The sequence below is a fragment of the Hibiscus syriacus genome, unplaced genomic scaffold (assembly GCF_006381635.1).
Source record: "Hibiscus syriacus cultivar Baekdansim isolate YM2019G1 unplaced genomic scaffold, ASM638163v2 tig00110670_pilon, whole genome shotgun sequence".
NCBI lineage: Eukaryota > Viridiplantae > Streptophyta > Magnoliopsida > Malvales > Malvaceae > Hibiscus > Hibiscus syriacus.
The window spans coordinates 429,926-444,550 of NW_024062818.1; the positions used below are offsets into that span (position 1 = coordinate 429,926).

Genomic DNA, 14,625 nt, shown 5'->3' on the forward strand with positions numbered 1-14,625 from the left:
TGTCATCGCTTGATGGCGGTTTTGGATACGCTGCCAACGAGAAGTCCTCTCATTTCATTTGGATTCAACATAGAGGGGACTTGTGTGCTGTGTTTGAATGAGCTTGAGAGTCGTCGTCATCTTTTTTTTAATGTGCTTATTCTAGATATATTCGGAAATGGGTTTTGTATGCTTGTGGTTTATCTAGACCAGTTTTGTGTTGGGATTAGGAGCTCCAATGGGCTTGTAGGAATGCCAAGGGCAAGTCGTTCGGTGGGCTGTCCGAAGGATGTTGTTCGCCAAAAATAACCGCTTCTAAGAAAGCAACATGCATTATTTGCTCTTTATTTTAATAGCTTCGGTGAATTAATGGAGAACTTCGAAGAGAATAATACAACTGCGCCGCCGAAATTTCGTAAATGATACCCTGCCAACCTGTGCTTTTTGTCAGCTTTTCTCTGTGATATGTCGTTAGGCTGGTTAGATTCTTTCCTCTTTATCTTTATTTTTTTCCCACACTAATCGGGGAGAACGACTATTTTATAATTAAACTTAAATTTTAAAATTTTTAATTAAAGTCTATTCGAGTCTTTCAACTTTTAAGTTAAAAATTTTATTTTTTAGTCAAATTTTATTCATTTCTATTTTAAGTGCTAACGAAACTTCCAATTTGTAATAATGATGAATCAACATTTAAGCACAAACCAAGTGGGCTCGTGATAAAGGAAGTGTTATTATCTCTTGAGGACTCGGGTTTAATCACCATAAATGTCAGGGGTTTAAGCGTTCAATGTCAAAAGGTTGAGAGTTTATATTTGAACATATAATGTCTTGTACTGACCCCAAATTAATAAAAAAAACAATATTTAATGTTTAAATTAATGATTAAATAACATAAAAATAATTGAGATAATATTAAAATCTTAAAAATTAAATTAAAATGTTATAAAATTCTAAAATTTAATTTTAAACTTGAACAATAGTTGGAGAACGTTGTGCGATGAACCCAAACAATCTGTATTTAAAACAAAAATAATTATTTATATATTTTTCTCTATATATAACTTTAATAATTATTGATTTGGCACTTCTGCGCTACATTCTCCTCCAATTTGGTAAGACACTTAAACTAAAGAGAATCAAATAAAATCAACTGTGGGATTCACCCCACATAGTCAAAAGATAGTTCTGACACCTGCTTTCATTCAAAAAGAAGTGTCCATGGCTAGCCCTTTTGGTCCTTTTGGGTCCGACGCGTACCGAACCAGCCCTATTGTCTCCAATCTTTTTAAGGTTGTGCCTATATTCCACAACAATCTTCTCGAACACTTCCACTTCAAACATGTTGAGTTTTAGCTTAGGGTTCATCTTGTCTCTCACGAATGCAAAACCCAGTTGGTCCCTCGGGTTAAAAGCTTCCAACTCGTTGAACAAAGGCACGAGAAGAGATTGCTTCTCAGTCCATGTTCTCTCAAGATCAATGCACTATCTGGTACATCTGCAAATCAAACACAAACATATTTAGGAATTAGGGTTGAGTCATGATTATATAATATGATACAGATATTCACAAAAGACTGGGATTTTATTTGTGTAAACTCGACTAAATCAAACACAAACATATTTAGAAATTAGGGTTGAGTCATGATTATATAATATGATACAGATATTCACAAAAGACTGGGATTTTATTTGTGTAAACTCGACTAAATCAATTTAGAACTTGGTTAAAATAGCTTAATCTGGCAATTGTTTGTTTATGAAGTTTATAATTAAATTTATGAATTTAACCGAATAAAATTATCTCATGTAATAGTATTAAAAAATTATGAACAGTTTAATAATGTTATGTGTTTTGTTTAGGGTTATGAGATTTACCATTAAGATTTAAGGTTTAAAATTTATGAATAAAAATTAAAATATATCGTTCTTATGTATGTTAGATGACATCTAAATATACATACTTATGAAATATTTTTTCTATCGTCAACATATAAAATAATAATTATGTTTTTATTTTATTTTAAATATATAATAAATACATTATACAATTTAAATTAACATGATATAAAATTTAAACTTTTAAAAATTAATCAATTAACTTAATACATTAAATCAACTTTTAAATATTTAATTTAAATATTTTTTTTTTTAAAAATAATTCTACCAACATGAGTTGGTTCAAATGGTAAGCAGTTTGAGTAAGGTCTCAAGTTCGAGTCCTTGTATGCAGAAAATCCCTACTGGGAGACTCACCCACCAAGGACAGGTGTGCGACGCGAGTCGATCCGGATTAATCAAGGTGAAACCTTAAAACCGAGAGGGCAACCGAAAAATAATAATTAATCTATAAATATTGAAATTAATAAAGGTTAAAATTACTGCTCCATTAGATACAAAATTTAACATTTCGTGCCCCCCAATAGATCTGTCCTACTTATTAGGATTTAGGACCCCATTAATTAATATTCGGGTAAGACGTCTCTATTGCACATTTTTTTGGTGGTTACAATGGGGTTATCTATCAAATCCCTACATATCTTTCAACAATGACTTGATGTTGTAGCCGTCACGTTAGGTTAAAAATAATGTGAGTAGAAAAATAAGAAGAAAGAACTAATCCCAATAAGATTGTGTATTTGCTTTCAAGGAACTTCACAGCTACGCAAAGTAGCCATGATTTGCTTCTTGAAGCACATGATACAGTGGGTAAAAAAAATCAAAATAAACCTTATAGTACTATTATTAATTTTCATTTCTAATGATCATAGACCTAACACATTTAACTGAGGGAATTGTATATTAATTTATGGAATTTATGATGTTAGTCCAAATTAAAATAATGGATTTTTGTAGGGTACTAAAACTAGACCTAATCAAAATATTATATAATATTCATACAGCATAACTTGTGTACTCAAAGTTGGCTAAAATTGTCTCTTCATTCATGCAATGCAAGCAAAAAGTATTCATAATTTTTTTAAAAAAATTACCTGTAGTATAAGGGTGCTTGTCAATAGTCCATGGCTGCAATCCATTTTCACAATAAGTTTCCATTTGCCTCGTCAAGCTGTTGATATCGGACCATTTCCTCCACCGTGCCGTCGCCATCGCCTCTTCCATTGTATGGACATAGTACGGATGCTTCGATATTGCCATATCCGCGTTCTTTGATACAACAAGAGAGTGTATCAATAACAACGGATCGACTGTTAGTTGAAGCTTCGCATCGATCCAGATGCTGAATTTTGAGTTCGGGAAAAGTCTATGAACCAAGTATTTCGGTATCACCCCGTTCATCGCAGGGTTTCCGTATAGTTCATCGGAAAACACTTTGACAATTCTCCAAACTCCGACTTTATAATCAGGCGAGCTTTGCGGGATTAGTTTATGATAATAAAGTCCTTGAAGGGTTATATCATCTATAAACACGAAGAAACAAGTAATCTCAAGGGTTTTCGACCCGAGACCTACAGGTTGCCGGATTTTGTCATGATCATTGAAGATTGCGGATGCTACAACAACTCCATTGCAGCTTTCCATGGCAATTCGATCTGAACCACATCACAAGCAAATAAGTTAATAGAAGAAATCAACCACAACATTGATTTCGAGAATTATTGAAAATAATGTTAAAAATTATTTAAAAAATCATTCAAAAAATCGATGAACTAAACCGATTCCAGGGGATGGAGTTTCATTCAATTCAACTTTACATTCAATTTCGATTCCGGTTTCAAGATGGGGCAACCAATATTCTCAGTGAGTGGCACGAAGAGTTCAATCACACTCTGAGAATTTTAAATTATCATATAATTTATATATTTTTGAATTTTTATTTATAATATAATTTCGTGTAGCTTAAATTTTATAATTTCATATCTCTAAAATTTTAATATAGATTTTTAAATTCGTATCCTAACATAAAATCTTATGTTCGTTTTTAAAAGAAATGAAATGGTAGAAGATGAGACTAAATTGTAAATTCTCAGAGAATTCAGATGAAGAAACTAACCAGAATCACCAACTGGAAACTCCTTTAAAAATCCACAAGGGACGTTGATATCATTCTTGGTATCATTAAAATAAGAAATCCTCTCCTTGAAACTGAAATTTCCTCCAAAAGTGTCACGTTTCCCCTGCAAATACTTCAAATCCGGCACAAATGCAGAAGAATTCTTGCACAAATTATGAAGCTCCTCCGCCACTTCTCGATAACCTGATCACAGAATCAAACACCCTTTACTTCCAAAATCACTGAAACGACAATCAATCGAAAATTGAACAAAAAAATCCATTAAAAAAGAGCTGAGAAAAAGGCATCGTACCGGAGAACATAACGGGGGAGGAACAAGAATTGCGGTGGGTGGTGATGGCATATTTGTGTTCTCCATAGGAAGGTGGGTAATGGAAGAGTGGAGATTGAATCGGATCGAACGGTGAGGACCGAAAGAGGCAATTGTTTGGGGAGACTTTGTGGTAAAATGCAAGGAACAGAGCGGTGAAGAGATACAGAAGGGAGAGACAGAGGAATTTTGATTGGCAGAATGGAGGAGTTCTGGTGGTGGTCGTTGCCTTCCCCATAAAGAGCGGTTTTTACTATTTTTCCGCTAGTTCTGTAACCTTCCTTCTATAACGTTTTCCCATGTTGATGTTGCCATCATCATCTTCGTTTGTCACTTCTTGCTTTGGCTTTTTAAATATTATTTTTTTTTCTAAAGTAGCTCTTTCTTTTTACTTAATGATCTCGTGAATTTTAGGTCATAATAAACTTGTATTATGTTGTTGATGTAAAAAAAAGTTATTAATAAAAAAAATATATAAAAAATCACCGTCACCACTCTCCCTCTTCTTAATCTAATTTTTTCTTCAACTTTTATGCGTTACTTTCTTTTCTCCCTTTAGTTTTTGTTTAACCAACTACACATCAATTTTAATATTGATTGTCGACTACCAATAATTATTAATTTTTTTGTTTTTTTAATACTATATTATTTATTTTCGATTTTTCAATTTTTTTTCTTCTTATTTTGAATAAAAAAATTTATCCTTATTACATGTTTTTCTATGTTCTTGTGGAACGTATTTTATCTGATCTTGTGGCACGATCCACATGGCTTTTCGTATATTTTTTCCATACGTTTGTGGTCGTTTCGGTGCTTGCACAAAAGCCATAGCACAATAGTTAGATTTTCTCTTTGATAAAAGGTTGTTTGTCGATACAATCAGAATTGTGTAGCGAAGCACCTGCCAACTAATTTGGTTCGCTCACCACTCCTTTATCACTTCGTAAAGTGTCTCATTCGACAAATACAATGAATTTTTATGAAGGTTACTGGATTCTTTTAATGTTGTTGGTTATTATCAATGAAATATTTTATTTTTCTTCGTATATTTGAATTTAATATTTTTATTTTTGTATGAGTTTTTAGAGACTATTATTTCTAATTGTTTCTCTATATCTAAAAGCATTGCAATTCTTTTTTTATTAATAAAATCCAGTTACCATTAAAAAAAATAAGGGGAAAGGGATTAATTACAATAAATGTCCCACAAATCATCATTCATATTCATAAATTTTCTCTAAATTTTGAAACAATATAATTGAGTATTCAAAATATTATATTAATTTGTCGGTCAAATCGTAACCATTCGTGTATATATCGCATGTATCATTTGATTTGACGTGTTTAAAAACTGATATCAATCAAAGTTAGGTGAAAATGTTTTACTGCTTCGTTTTTTATACATGAAATTCAAACCAATGAAAGATCTAAAAATTTAAGAATCATGTCTAAAAATTAAATATCTTTTTTTAAAATTAATGAATATGCAAATTCTTTATTTTTTTTACCACATCATATGAAATTTAATCATTTTTAAAAATAACAAGGATGCACTTGATTCCTAAGAGGCTTAGTGCATCTACCCTGGATCCGAACCAACCATAATTGTAACGACAAAACAAGAATTTTTTTGTAGGGGTCGCAATAAAGTGATATATTTTTTTGAGTTGTCAAAGCTAGACATTTATTTTTTAAAAAGGGTTATATTAAATAAATATTTTTTAAGGGACCAAAAATGAAAAGTTTCCATTTAGCTAAAGGGCTCAAATAACTTAAATCGAATAATTCATATTTTGGAGTGACAAAGTAAAATTTGCGCTTTAACTAATTGACCAATGCTCTCTTATACAATAGGCACACGTATTTTAAATGGGTTTTAATCAAAAACAAAATGTGATAATCATATTGGAGTAGATGATTTACACTTAAGTTAATCACTGAGTTGATGGTAGAACTTTTGACTGGTACTATATTGATACTTTTAGGATTTAATAGAATATTTTAAAATTTATGATCAATTTAAAATCTAAATCATAATGTGAGGATGTCTGTTGAATTGACCCAAAAACAACATATATGTTAAATCGTAATTTAAGATCAATTTAAGATCGATATAAAAATGGCTTTTAATTAATTTTTAACACAAAAACGGCAAAATGTAATATATGTACCAACTGTTTTTGGGTTTTCTCTCCTTAAGTCCCCTTAGTTTTCCCGCCTATTTGCTTTATGGTTTACTGATTGTTTTTGTTAAATCACATTCTGAGCCTCTAAAGTTCATCATGTTTTATGTTTTGATCCCTACTCCTAATTTCAAGATATGTGGAAAATCCTCCTTAGGTCCCTGATATTCTAGAGTTTTTTACGCTTTAGTCCTCCTTTTTAATTATTGTTATTTTCTAATCTGTCACTCTGTTTTGTTTCATTTTTTATTTTGGTCACATTTATTTTCTGTTATGTTATTTTAATATTGACACTAGTTTCTACTTTATTGCATTTTGGTTACTGTTTTAATATTATTAATATTCAACGTTAATACGGCTTTATGGTGACCCGCCTTGGGGTACGATGCACATTATTATGGCTCGGGTAAAATTATAACTACTAATTTCTAACTTTGCTATTTTTTTAACCGCTAACTTTGCTAACTTTTATTTATTTGTTCATATTAACATTCTAACTTTTATTTTATTGTTCATACTAACTCACTAACATTTTATTTTATTGCTCAAACTAACCCGCTAATTCCCTAACATTCAAATATTCAATGACCTTGCGATGATTCGTCCCGGGGTATGATCTGCATTATTTATGGTCCAAATTAAGATGTTAATTAAAATGACCCCCTAACTTTTAAATTTATGTAATTTAATATTTTTGTTTTTATTATTTTTATTCCATCACTTTATTTAGTATTTTATTTTTATGTCCCTTTAATTCCTGCATGTTATTTTAGTCCTTGAAATTCCAACAATTATTTTTTCTGTGTTCTCATTTTATGCATCTTACTTTGCACTTCATTTTATTTTAGCCACCAATATTGGTCGTTGTTCATTTATTTCCAGCACCTGAGTTTTTTATTATTTATATTTTAAGCCTTGTTTATATCATTTTTTTGTTTGTCTCACGCTTTAAATTCTGGCCGTAAACTCGCAAAATATTCATGTTAGTCCCTCATTTATGTCATTAGAGAACAAAAAGTGGATTTATATTTTAGACATATCAAACATGTGTGTTCTCCCTAAAAAAATTAAATGAATATTATCTTGTATGATAAATTTATGTTAAAACGCACCTTAACTAACAATGAATGTGTTTTTCAAGAATTAACCACGCAAAATAACATTTTTTTTACTCCAATGATTTTTTTGTTTCATTTCATTCACTCTTATATATATATATAATTTAAGAAAAACATGGTAATGATATTTGGTATGGAAAATCCATAAAAACATGCCTTAACTAGCAAGGAGTGTGTTTTTGAAGATGGTCCGTACGAAGTAATACATTTTTCAAAAAAAATTTCTAATACGATCATAATTCAAATATATATATTCAAATTTTCCAATTTCAAAATTCAGATGACGATAATCGCCTAGGTACTGATTTTGGGTGCTGTGGGGTGCTAATCCTTCCTCACACGTAATCGACTTTCGAACCCTTTTAAAACAAGTTTCTGGTTAAATGCGTATCACTTTTATCTTTTAAAATTATTTTTCTCAAAATTATTTTAAAATATATTTTTTAGGTATTCGACCTATCTAACCCAAAGGTTGATGACGACTCCGAATCTATTTATTTATTCTTTATTTTAAAACCCAATATTTCTTAAAATTAAATTGGATCGCTCTCCGCCATAACAAAAAAAAAAGTTCAAGGACGGTTCTGACCCATCATATTTAAGGCGTGAAAATCCGCATGGAAATGAATATCCACAGGGTATATCATTGAAGTTCCAAATTACTGTTCATTGCTACAAACAACAACGGACTCAGTCCTATCGCATGAAAAGCAACAAAACTGATGTAAGATTTTATGTTTATAAAATTTTGGAGGGCAAAAATAGATTGTCAATAAAAAACACAAAAGAAATTTTTTAAAATATATAAAAATTTGAAATTTTCAAAGATAGATTACCTTCATCCGTCCCCTGATCTATCCTGTGCTATCTTGCTATCATACACCATTGCTTTTGCCAAACTGAAATAGTTTGCTTCTCTCTTGGCTTTGGGCAAACGACATATGCTCAACCTGCTTTTGCAAATCTGTTTCTCTTTGCCGATTTGAAGCTAAAGTTCTGGATAAACTCTTTCATAGCCAACAGTTCAGCTCTTTTCATCTCTGCCTCAGCTATCTCTGCATCACTCATATAACCATTGTAGCCTTGAAGTTCCATTAAAGTTGACTTCAGCTGCGAGAAACATCAGTTAAAATCGACACATTCCATGGAACCAATTTCATCGAATAGAGGCAGTGTAGATTATAACCAATTAAAAGTTAGATTGTACTTGGATAAACTTGTTAATAGTTCAAATTTAGGATTCTTAATTTGAAATTCTCAAATTCAAACTTTTCAATTTACCTCATCTACACAATTCTTCAATTCTTGCATTCGATTTCGAGTTTCCATAGAAAACCTCTCCACATTTTCTCTAAACTCATTGATTTCTGAAATTTTCATTTCGTAAAACTTATCTCTCTTCTTCTTCACCTCTTCAAGCACCTCAATCTCACTTTTCAATTCCCTAAATATTCAACACAATGCATCTCAGTTCAAAATTAGAACTCTAAATCTAAAACTAAAAGAAAATCAAAATCTTACTTGAATTGTCGAGAACTAGAATCATATTTAGCGTTGAGATTTTCGATTTCAGATCTGAGAGCAAAGATTCTAAAATTTTGCGACACGATCTTTTGATCAAGCATCAAGCAACTTCTTTCCATGGAACGAATACGAGCCAGCTTCGATTCCAAAACCTGACATTTATTTGCTTGAGGCTCTTTCTCTGCCTATGAATGAACATGAGAAGGAAACAACGATTACGATTTTCTAGCCTTTATTTAATCGGGAACCAAACAGAAGAAAATGAAGTTTAGATTTGACCTGGAGGAGAATTAGACGTTCATTTCTAGAATGTTCCATTTGTTCAAGTCTTTCTCGAAATGCAGAGGAAAGCGCCATCGCCTTCAACTAAAGCTCTAATGTTCTATCTTCTCAACTGTGGAGTTTGAATTTGGTAGTTTATATAGGGGGACGAATTGGGTCGCCTTCAGAACTCTGAGTCCGGCCGGGTCGTAATCTAGTTTCAAAGATTTTTATGTTCGGCCCATTTTATTATTCATAAATTGATAAAATATTTTTTACCAAAAAATGGTAAATTGTTTTTATAATTAAATTTAATGGTGGTAATTGTAATTGATAACTTTTGCTAACCGTGATTATTAAACAGATTGTACCTTAAAATTTTAAAAACATGACGATGACCATAGGCTAATTGTTTCTAAAGTGGTATAATTATAATTCATATAATTTGAATAACTGTTACCAGAATTAATATTACAACAAATGATTTGGATTAATAATCAAAATCTATTTAAATTTAGATTAAAAATATTAGGTACATTGACAAGATACAATGTATTCTCAAAGAGAAAATATACGTTCAAACCTTAAAATGATATTTTTCTATTGGAGTGAGCGTACGATCGAGTCGAGTCAAAAAATTTCGAGTTATTCGAGTTGATGAGTCTTATTTTACAACTCGAAATTGACTTGAAATTTTTTCGAGTCGATTCGAGTCGAAATTTCGAGTTTATGTTTAAATTTCATTATAAATATTTATAATATTATGATATTATTTTTTAGAGTTTAAATGGTTTTTTATAACCATATACAACACATATGTATTTCTTCATATATGATATACATTTATGATATAGAGTCGAGATACTCAACTCAAACTTGAAAATTAATCCACTAATTACTAAAAATTTTGAGTTATTCGATTTATTATTCAAGTTGTATTTTACAATTCGGTTTGAACTTGATATTTGTCGATTCGAATTTAAAAAATTACAACTTGAAGTTAATTCAAGTCGAGGTTTTACATGTTCAATTGAATTAAAAAATCGATTTTTCGAGTTTTTCTCACCTATTTTTCGAAGGATAGACCCAAAGCTCAATAAATTTGGGCTAATAACCAATGTTTTCAAAATCGGACCGGACATTGAACCGGTGAAGGTACTGGTTCAACCGCGGTTGAACCGGATTTTATATAAAATATTTTTTTTTAATTTTACATAATATTCAAAGCAATATTAATATATATGTAACACTTTTTTTAAGTTTACAATATTAAAAGGTATAAAAATATCACAAGTCATAACATGTAAAAATGAAAAACCATAAAATCAAGTGAAACAAAATGATTCAAATCAACTACAACATAATATTTAAGGTAAACCATATTAAATAAAATATTATATAACTATAATCAAAAAAATAAAATTGGGTTTAAAAAATCATAACAAATGATGTCATTTGGTTTAATTGTTTTAAAAAACCACATGGCTAAGAAACATAGAAGAGTATCCCAAAAGTTTAAAGAGTAAAAATATGAGAACAAAACAATCCCACATGGCTAAGAAACATAGAAGAGCATCCCAACTTACTTCTATAAATAATAGAGGTAATTTGAAATTCAAAATCATGGAGTCTTTTGGTGAGCACAAAGCGAACTATTCTTTCGCTTCAATTGAGCTCAAATTTTAGGCTTCAATCGAACTTCTAATTTTTTTTTGAGTTCGAGCCTTTTCGATTTCAAGTTTTAATATTATATTTCGAGTTGATAATTTTTAGCTCGTGAGTTTTTGAGTCGAGTTGAGCTTACTTTTAAAGTTTTCGAGTTCGAGTCGAGCTCAACAATACTCGAATTTGACTCGGCTCGTTGAACAAACAACGTCGTTTGGTTTAATTTTTTTTTAAAAGAAAAAAAGTGAACCAACGGTTCAAACCGGTTTTGCCGGTTTTCAGCCGGTTTTACCGGTTTTCAGCCGATTTTACCGGTTTTCAGCCGGTTTTCCCGGTTTTCAGCCGGTTATTCCGGTTCTTTACCGATTCTGTGCTAATCCGGTTTTGGGAGTTAATCGGACCGGACAGGCCACCGGTTCACGGTTCAACCGGTCGAACCGGTCGATCCGGTCCGATTTTAATAACATTGCTAATAACTGACAAATGCTTTTGACGACAAGATATATAGAAAATCATTATTTCCAGTTCAACCCAATATGTGCGAAAAATTAAAAGAGAAGGGTAAATAGGTTCCTCACTCTACTTTACTCTCTCTCCTATTTTGTTCACCGAACTATCAATTTTTCTAATTTGCTCACTGAACCTTACAAATTGAATCATTTTGCTTACTTCTCCATTTTCTCTCTAACGTGTTTTATTATCAAATAATTAAAAAAATAAAACAAAAATAGAAGGTGGTCGAATACCATCGCCGACTACCGTTGACTGCCATAGATGGTGGTCGTTTGGTCCCAAAATGGGATGGGTAGCTTCGCCTTGACGTCAGAAGTTGATCTGAAGTCCACAAAATTGAGATTTAAAGTGAGGAAACAAAAAAGGTTTAGTCCAAATTCACGTGTTTTGGGATATTTTCCGGTGAAACAAACAATAGATCCGAATTCAGGGGGCCGAGACAAACCGACCCATCCCCTTTTGGGATTGAATGACCATAATCTACGACGGTCGATGGTGGCTGGAATGAAAATGATGTGGTGGCCGACAGAGAGAAAATGGAGAAGAGAAGCGAAAAGGGTAAATTACACCATGAGCCATTAAACTTTACTCTATCTCATATTTTACTCACAAAAAGACTCGTTTTAGAGTTTATTTGAGTTTTTCAAAACGACATCATTTTGATTCCTGTGTCACATCATAACGCATTTAAAAAGTTACGAAAGAGTAAGCAAAATGATTCAATCTGTAAAGTTTAGTAAGCCAATTAAAAAAATTAAAAGTTTAGTGAGGAAAATAGGAGAAAGAATAAATTAGAGTGAAAAACTGTGTAATTTACCCAAAAGAGAATTGCAAGGCATACCTTACATTATGTCAAAAGTACCCTCTATCTTTTTCAAACTTAAATTTTCTCTCCATGTTTTTATATTAATAATCTCTTTAATGACACATTTCTCTATGCTTTTATGATATGTGTTTTCTCAGTTCTTGTGACACAATTCTTATATGACTTTTGATATGTTTTTTTTCATACCTTTGTGTTCATTTTGATACTTGCACAAAGACTCTCATGACATTTATTTTTTTGATTGGTTTGTCAGTGGTAATGTATTGTCAGATCCCCTCTTTGGTAAAATGTTGTTTGCCAATATAATCAAAATTCTGTAGTGAAGTAGACTACAAGATAATTTGATTCGTTCACCACTTATTTATCACTTCATAAAACATCTTGTTAGATAGAGACAATGAATTTCCCCCCAAGGTTATTAGGTTTTTTTATGTTAGTTGTCATTGTCAAGAGAATGTTTCATTTTTCTTTGTATCTTTAGGTTTAATAATTTGTTTTTATATGAGTTTTTTTGCGACTATTGTCCCCATTTACTCTTCATGTTTGGGTGTATTGTAATTTTAATTCCTTTCAATATTCTATTAATAAAATGGGTAAAGTACACAAATGGTCCCCTAACTATAGTGTAATACTTTATTAAGTTTCTCGACTATTAAAAGTTACAAAATGATCATTTGACTATAAAGTGTTGTTTTGTTGAGTTCCTTGACCATTAAAAGTTATAAAAATGGTCTCCCAACTATTCATTATGTTCAAAACTTGTCATTTTATATTAAAATATAGATGGTATTCTGAGTTGTACATTAACCCGCTGACTATGATATGATAAAATATAATCCTAGAATCTCAGTGGCTATTATATCTCAGCCATCATGTTAACGTCCAACTTAGACAACTACTAATTTTAACGAAAAAGGACAAGTTTAGAACATAATGAATAGTCGGGTACCATTTTGTAACTTTTAATAGCCGAGAGACTTAATAAAACAACATTCTATAATCAAATGATCATTTTATATCTTTTAATAGTAGTGAGACTTAATAAATAATACCCTATAGTCGGAAGACCATTTGTGTATTTTGCCCCAATAAAATCTAGTTGTCATTGTTTAAAAAAAGTTATAATTGTCATTTTCAATTGATTTTTCATATTTTTGAACATTTTGATTTCATCCCCAAACTATGATCCTTATTCTAAATTGGTCTTCAAACTTTTGAATGTTTCAATCTCATCTCAAACTATCGATATATGCTAATCACATCTCTTATTTATAAATTCGTTATAAAATTTTTTTAAAATATTTCTTAACATATTGACAACGTATACACGCCCTGCAGACGCAACTGCTCGAATCCGAATCTTTTAGGAAGAACAAAATTCTCTCTTTATAAAGTAGTATCAATTTGACGACGTGTGAATACATTTCAAAATAACCATATTTTGATTATATTTGAAGTTGATGTGGAAAAGTCAAACAAGTTGTGCATAATTTCGGTGCATGAATTGTATAGAAAAAAGAAGAATGGAGAATTGAAATTTTCAGCAAAGTAGGCACCGAAAATTAGGTAGTTGTTTTTTGTTGAATTTGAGAAATGGTATAATTTAATTTAGTAATTGTACTTTAGGGTATTTATAAGATTAGTCCTTAAGCTTCAACTATAAATACCCTAGCTCATTTAGCTTCAAAATCAACTCAAAGCATTCTAGCTTTCTTCCAATATTAGAGAGAATTTAGAGAGTTTCTTGAGAGTTATTTTCTCCTATTTATCAAGAGAGAATTATCATTGTTTTCCCTTGGTAGATCGAGAAAAATTGTAATTCCTATTTTCTCATAGTGAAATTCTTCTACCGTTGTCCGTGGTTTTTACCCTATTTGAGAGTCTCTTTTATCTTCATTTTTATTTTCTCAAATTATCAGTTGCGATTTTGCTTTATCCGATGGTAGTCTTCCGCAAAAATTGGTATCAGAGCCAGATTTGAGTGTGTAATATCTGCTTATTGTCTTTGTGGTTGCCACCAAAAGGTGGATCCTCCAACATAAGAAAGTAATAAGTTATTACACATTCTTTGAAGGTTCTAGAGAACTATTCACGATAGTGAAATAGTGGGAGCTATCCGTAATTGAAGCTATGACAACGAAATTTGATATTGAAAAATTCAATGGGAGAAATTTCTCATTGTGGAAATTGAAGATGAAGGCCATCCTGAG

At 31.1% G+C, this 14,625-nt stretch overlaps 1 pseudogene; it reads right to left on the minus strand.

Moving 5' to 3' along the window:
* Positions 1 to 999: 999 nt before the first annotated feature.
* LOC120137461 lies at positions 1,000 to 4,686 on the minus strand (annotated as a pseudogene).
* Positions 4,687 to 14,625: the final 9,939 nt, after the last annotated feature.